This window comes from Homarus americanus, unplaced genomic scaffold, assembly GCF_018991925.1.
Source record: "Homarus americanus isolate GMGI-L3 unplaced genomic scaffold, GMGI_Hamer_2.0 scaffold40248, whole genome shotgun sequence".
Classification (NCBI taxonomy): Eukaryota; Metazoa; Arthropoda; class Malacostraca; order Decapoda; family Nephropidae; genus Homarus; species Homarus americanus.
In genome coordinates, this window is record NW_024712526.1 from 5,550,961 (window position 1) to 5,557,228 (window position 6,268).

Sequence of the window (6,268 nt, forward strand, 5' to 3'; positions counted from 1 at the left end):
TACCACACTTACTACACCACACCACACACTACCACACACACCACACACCACTACCACACACCACTACCACACACCACACTACCATCCATTACCATACCATCCACACTACCCTACTACACCACTTCCACACACCACCACCACACACCACTACCATTACCACACCACCACACACACACCACCATACCATCCACACCATACCATCACACCACTACCACACACCACCACCACACACACACCACCACCACACACCACTCACCATTACCACACCACTACCACACACCACTACCATACCATCCATTACCATACCATCACACCACTACCACAAACCACTTCCACACTACCCCACCACCACATACCACTGTTAAATCACCACCACACACCACTAATACACCCCCACTACTACCAAACACTACACTACCCACCACACCCACCACCACATCACTACCACACCCACCACCACATCACTACCACACCCACCACCACATCACTACCACACCCACCACCACATCACTACCACACCCACCACATACTTCAGGACGCGCTCTTGATCATGATTTACAAAACAAAACTATTCACAAGATTACACTTTACATTTATAAATAGACATGTAAGAATAATCAGGTTTATTGACCAAAAAATTTGAATAAGATCATTGAGAAAACCTTTATTTTAGGCGTGAATTATTGAAGAAATTTAATGTAAACAAATTGTAATGACTGAAACTTCACATAATTTAACAATGTGTAGTGTATGGTCGTGGTGATGGGTATGGTGTGTGGTGGTGTTGGTAAGGGTGTAGTGTGTGGTAGTGGTGAGTAAGGGTGTAGTGTGTGGTAGTGGTGATGGGTATGGTGTGTGGTGGTGTTGGTAACGGTGTAGTGTGTGGTAGTGGTGATGGGTGTGGTGTTGGTGGTTAGGGTATAGTGTGTGGTGGTGTTGAGTAAGGGTGTCTCCTACGTTTAGTTGGGTGTGGTGACACTACACAGTTCATTCCCCGTAACTTTGGTGTTGTTACATATTTGACACTTTGTTGAACCAGCTCATTTTGTACAGTTGGCGGCAAGGCTCGGGTCTTGCACACCAGCGTTGCCAAATTGTAATACGTCACACCCCAAGTCTCTCTCTCTCTCACCGGTAATAAATCTTTTTATCTTGAACGGAACTATTGATTCTTGAAGCTCACCACGGGAGCTGAGGTCACCAGGACGTCACCAGCGCAAGCAAGCGAGCCGACGTTACCTCCTGCTGGGGGCGTGTTACCGGGTCAACAGTCGGTAACCGGTAACAGTACACAGCTCTACAGGGCCTTACACCTGTTAGGTTATGATGTACACTTAATGACAGCCTTGTATGCAACTGTCACTTCATTGTTTACACCTGAGGCGCCAGAGTGTACGTGACGCTGCTTTGTACATCTGACTGATGGTGCACATGTACTTATCGTATATATAGTGACGTCACTACTCACTGTATACAACGTCAATGTTTGTGGTCGTGAGGTTAAAAAGGATGTACCCGTGACGTCATGTTTTGTATCCGTAACACCAAGACTTTTTGTGACGTAACGTGTGACGTCACGACTTGTATCTGAGACACAACCGCTTGCATTAGTGATGTAGTGGTTGAGCCTTCCCTGGCCATTAACATAGAACAAACAAACAAAAATGAACAGACAACTCTTATCACTGTTTCTGGAACCATGAAACTACCATATCATTGTTGAGAATTTAAAAAAAACAAAAAACAAAAAAAAAATTATCAGATATTTCCAGAGAGTCTTGTTGCATGTTTGTGGTAGATTAAAGTTAGGTTGGATGCCTCGGTGTTCCAGCGCCTTCAGCGGCCGCATGTCGACCAGGCTGTCGAGCACAGCCGACATTTTGCGACTCCGTCGGAGACCGATATTATTAACAATTTTGATGTGGAGTTGAAGCCACTTTTCGTATGATGGCGATGTTGTGGGTTTTCATATGTAGGGCTTGGCGGGAAGGGAAGGCTGTTTTACCTTACAGTGACACGTTTGGCGACACTTGTGTACATTAATAACATATACCGCTGACGTGACACAAGTTTTGTTTTGAAGCTGACATTGTAAGGCTTTGAAGCAATTTGTTTTTCTAAATTCGGTGCGAAGCTGACAGAACAGTATTAGGTCTCATGCCCAACCCATGTGTCTTTTGTTTCGTGTGGAACTGCCATTGTTATGATTCGTGTGAGGTTGACGTTGAGGAGCTTCGGGTAAAGTTGATAAAGCTTTTACTATGTTTAGGAGTGAATGTGACTTTACTGAGTTGAAAGTGTATATTTTTCTTGGGTTTATGTAAAGCAACGCATATTTTTGGATGTGTGTCAGTCTTTCATTACAAAGCCTCGTCAGATGCCGACAATATAAGCTCTGATAGACTGGAGAAGTGAGGCCGGTGGGGCTCTGAGGGGTGATGACAAGGCTTTCATGTTATTGAAACAGAGTCGCCTTCCCTCACTGGCCGTAAAGGTATGCAACACCACCTTACAGAAATATTCGTACAGTACCTGAATGTCGGGGAACGAAATCCGCATAGTCAACACGGTAAATGTTGGGCGCTGATTGGTTAAGTCATCAAATTAGAAATAACCAACCAGCGCTGCGCTTTCTTCAGACTAAACCCCAACACCCGCTCTCATTGTCGACCTTTTCTTCTTAACAGTCTAAACAATACATTTTTACATCATCTTTTTCCTTACGGACGAGCAAATTATTACATAAGCATATCCTGTATTACTTAGATGTGTTATACATGGCAGATGCAAGAGAGGTACACAAGTTAACTCATTGTTAGAATGTTGATAATGTGTCTGGTGTGCGCGTTCCACCGTGTTTATAGTTATGTAAAGATTCTTGCTTTAGAGGCGCATCGGACGCACCTTAGTGTTTATGTACAGTTTCAGATGCTTTCCAAATTATAATAGATTACCTAAGACTAAGTAGCGTATATATAGTGAAGCGAGGTATTCAGATATTACTAGACAAATGTATTGTTGCTCGGTATGATGGTAGATCTCTGCCAATATTTTGTGAACGTAAAAAAAAATCTTTAATCAAATGAAAAATGCAGTATATGTGTGTGGTCAGATGCTAGGAGAATTGTTTTTTTATTTTGTGAATTTTGTTCATATAGGATAAGCTAGCATGCCAATCACTGTGCTCTTCATGTCGTCTGCTCTGGCTATGCACTCGTACTGAAACTTGTTAAGAAGCCTGTACCACCAGTCGCTCCCAATTTGTTAACGACCAAGCGTTTTACTCCTCTATATCAAGTTCAAAACCTCCCTTCTCATAGTTCATTGTTTTGGTTTTATACAGTATATGTTAAGGTATTACTCTGCCAACTTTCATCCTACGGTTCCCCATCTTTACGTAGGTGATACTGGATTCTTAAACGCGGCCTATCCAATGGATGACAGAAGCGAGGATGACGCAAGGAGTCTCGGATCTTTTTTGAAAACAAATACTTTTGACCCTCATGATGTTAGGATCCAGTCGTTTATGACATGCTGCCTTGCTGCTTTTACCTTGGACGTGTCTGGAATCTATCTGCTGTTAGCTTTGATTGTAGTGTATGCAAGTTAATGTATATTGTCATTTACAGAAAGCCTTAAACAAAGTGACTGCTGTGTGGCTTGATCTTCAACACAGATTTCGTTGAAAATATAATTTTTTTCTCTCTTCACAAATTCATCCAATTGAGAATGAAGAGACGTCTCAGTGTATCACTCCAAAGGTACCCTCTCCTCTCCCCCTCTCCTTCCCTCTAAAGAATAAATAACCTTTGGAGAACTGTCTGTACTTCTGTCAGTGTGGCATTTAGATATGTACCTAGCATAGGGTCCGTGGCCTTCCTGCCAGTCCAACAATCATTATGATATATTTTTGTAATTCAATATCATAGTATCGGGCCGCTATCACATTGTTGGGCTGGCGGGCAGGTCACGGCAGACGATCAGACGTGTAAACCTGTGTGTGTGTGGTGACTCACGCGGGGCCTCGGCACACGGGGACACCAGGACCACCATGGTCACCAAGTCAGGTAACATTACTAGACCGGTTATAGGTACCCAGCCTGAACACGGTCACCAGGCTGGCCGTGGTCCGGGAACCGGAAACTCACCAGTCACTTTCATTAAAAAGGACAGGTTTACCAAACCGGGCACAGTCAAGGGACCAGACATTTATAAGACCGGACACGGTTACCAGCCGGGCATTCTTATCGGTCAAGACACGGTCACCAGACTGGATAAGGTAACCTGACCAGACACAGTCTTAGGTTGAGCACATCTCCCAGGCCTGGTTTGGTCACCAAGCAAGAGACGGTCAACAGGCCGGGTACAGTCACAAGGCCAGGCAGGCAGGCACGGTCACCAGGTTCCCTCTTGCTGGCCGGGGTCCTGAGGCGGTCACCCAGTTTTCGATTATTACTATGGTTTATAAGCCAAGTCTGGCCACGTTTTTGTTGTCAGTTGATACCTGTGAAGACATTGATGGATGGAACCAATAAAGTTGTAAACTATGTCCCTGGTTTTATTTTACATCACACCTCAACTTTAGTTTCCTCCACACTCCAGGTTTCCTTCCCACTACAGTATATTACTATACGGGTAGCAGCAGTCACACACACACACCACCCATAGTGTGTGGGCCTGGTCGTGCATCTGAGGACTACACCTGTAAGTAGTGTAGGTAATGAGAAGCGTGTGTCATACTCTATGGACCACCGGAGTAAGACACAATAAAATGCATAACTTATGGTGAACATATAGCCGTTAAGGCCCTGCTGGGTTAACAGAGTTCTGGTAATGTACTGTAAACACTAGATTCTAGTAATCTCTTGATAACAGACGTTGTCTTGAAATACCGACGATTGAGCCACTATTCGCAACATTTACTGTCTCTATCTTCACTACTGGACGCCACTTTTATTATTTCATTTGTCTATCACCAGACGTTTTGACTCATCAGAGAGAGACCGCCGTACACAAGGGGTTAGACACAGTATTGTTGCTCCCTCGCTCACAGTCTTCCTTAACAACAATTATTATTTATTTTTCAATAAATTTATCTCGGCACACCTCGCCCCTACGCGGGTTTTCTTTATTTTAAGAGTATTAAGGAATCAGTGGCAATGTTATTAATAAAAGATTATATGAATATATAGTAATTTATTGTACCTACAATACAGTACGGCGTCACAACGTTGTTATAACTGTTTACACAATTCAGTCACTCAGTGAATAAAAATTAATGGAACAAGCTGAAGTAAACTGAACTTTCCCTTCTCTACTAACGAGTCAACACGGTAGTGTTGACCGTCAACAACCTAAGGCGCATTTATAAGCTAGTGTATGTCAACAACAGGGAGGAGGGCACTGGGCAGGTAACCTGGCTCAGTGTAGCGTTAACCTGTGCACGGTGCTCACACCTCCCTCCCAATCACCGTTGCTCTCGGTGTCACGTGATACTCCTGCGCTTCCTCAGAGTTTCGAAGTTTAGTTGACTACAGTAGTGGCAAGATGGCTTCTCTCTGCACTGGTGTTCTGTCTCAGCTTGGCAAACCATTCACCGTGTATTTGAAAACGAAGCCGCTGCCATTGACATATTTAAGGCTCATGGTATTCGGCCAACCTCTGTGAAGTGTTACAGGCGTTCAAACGCAAAATATAGAACGATTGTGGAAGAATGTCAAGAGTTGGGTGCTTCATGCCAGCAATAAAAAGAAGCAATACTGACAATATTTCGCTCTGTTGTGTTCCAAGCCAAATAACACCGATCACAAGACTCCACCACTTCCCCCTGCAAGTAGTATCACTTTATCCTTTGGCATCTATTAATAAAGGTAAGTTTTTAACACAACGGGGTTAGGTCAGGTCCTTCTGGTTTCTTCGGTTAGGAGGTTTCGTTAGGTTTCGTTTCGTCAGTTTTATGTGTGTTTTTACCCCACAATTTCCCTTTACTTCAAAACCCTACCCACTTTGTGCAACCAAAAGTGGACGACGGAAATGAAGGTCAGATTTTTGCTTGAAACTCCACAATACACTAAGAAACCCAATTTTGTTTAATAGTTTCCCTGGTCGACCTTTTCCGAGTCTTTACCCATAATAGCTTTGTTTTAAACTTATTACCATATTATTAACCTTTCTGCTGCAACAGCCTAAAACTGAAAAAAGCAACCTATTAGATCAATTTATAGTATAGAACAAAATTTGATATGGTATGTTTTTATTGTTGCTAATG